The sequence below is a fragment of the Morone saxatilis genome, unplaced genomic scaffold (genome assembly GCF_004916995.1).
Source record: "Morone saxatilis isolate NCDOM2014 unplaced genomic scaffold, NCSU_SB_2.0 Contig14, whole genome shotgun sequence".
NCBI classification, from domain to species: domain Eukaryota; kingdom Metazoa; phylum Chordata; class Actinopteri; family Moronidae; genus Morone; species Morone saxatilis.
Window position 1 is genome coordinate 4,079,268 of NW_023339696.1, and position 1,417 is coordinate 4,080,684.

A 1,417-nucleotide genomic window follows, 5' to 3' on the forward strand; every position below is an offset into this window, starting at 1 on the left:
GGCCGACATTTCTGTATTAAAAATCCTTTTTTTATTGGTCTTATGTAATATTCTAATTTTCTGAGATACTGAATTTTGGGTTTTCATTAGCTATAAGCCATAATCATCTAAATTAAAAGAAATACAGGCTTGAAATATTTCACTCTGTGTGTAATGAATCTATATAATATATGAGTTTCACTTTTTCAATTACTGAAATAAATGAACTTTCTCATGATATTCTAATTCTAATGCACCTGTAAGTAGCCCTAGTTTTTGCTGTGTGTTCTACACTGTTGGCACTCGACGGCCCTCCTCTGCGACTTTTCCAACCGACTGAGTATGTTGAATCTGTGGCGAAGGCCATCAGTGAGAGAAAACACTGGCAGTTCAACTTCAATGCACAAGCGGGAAGCAAGCAAATCAGCAAACAACTTTGTCAAGAGGGCATGCATGAAGGGGTTGTCTCATTTTTCAACCTCATCTCATCTGATCCTTAATTTTCTCGACTGGTTTTACGAAACAGTCTGAGCAAGTGTGGTCAAACCTTTATCCGTAGGGCTGTTTTGTTTATATCTGCAGTGCTAGGTCTTCAGGTGTTCTTCTCTTGAATGACAAATGCAGACTACTAGCTTGCACATTCCCAGGACAATATTTTGCACATTCCTGCAAAAACTGTACAGCTCTCCTACATCGATTAAATTGTATATATTGCCTTTTTAAGTTTGCATATATTGTCTCTTTTATTGCCTTTATTTCATATTTATTTATATTTTTCTCATACTGTGTTTACTGTTATGCACCAATATACCAAGGCATACAATTCCTTATATGTGAAGTCTCATGGTATTGACTATCACGCTCACCATCTTTCTCACGTTTTTGTCCCTCTCTCTCTCACTCTGTTGTTCCAAATCCCACATGCAGTCTGCTGTTTTCAAGGGTTTATTTCAGTCACTAAACACAAGGTTTAAAGGAAGAAAACTGCTAATGTATCAGTTAAGCTGATTGTTGTTAATCTTTTTGAGGCCATGTTCAAAATTGTAAAAATGGTGCAGTCATCTACAGCACAACAGATGTCTGCAACAGATTCAGTGTCAGGCCCTCAAATACACAGAAACACAGTATTGTGGCAGAGGCTGCTGAGCATGGAGCGTGACAGGAACGTGAGGATATATTTTCTATAGTGGTTGGAGGGCTGCCCATTTTCACACCTGGTGGTGTAGTATGCACTAGTGGACAATATTATGTAGATGACTGCCCGCAGCAGTCACAGCACGGGGGCGGGGAGAAGTATTCAAAGCCTTTACTTAAGTAAAAGTACCAATCCTGCAAATAAAGTCCAGCATGACCATGTTTGGACTACAGTGTGGAGCTGCGGAGGATATGTGATTTGGTTTTGGCTCGTCCATTTCAAAGCAGGAAAACAGGCTGGTCA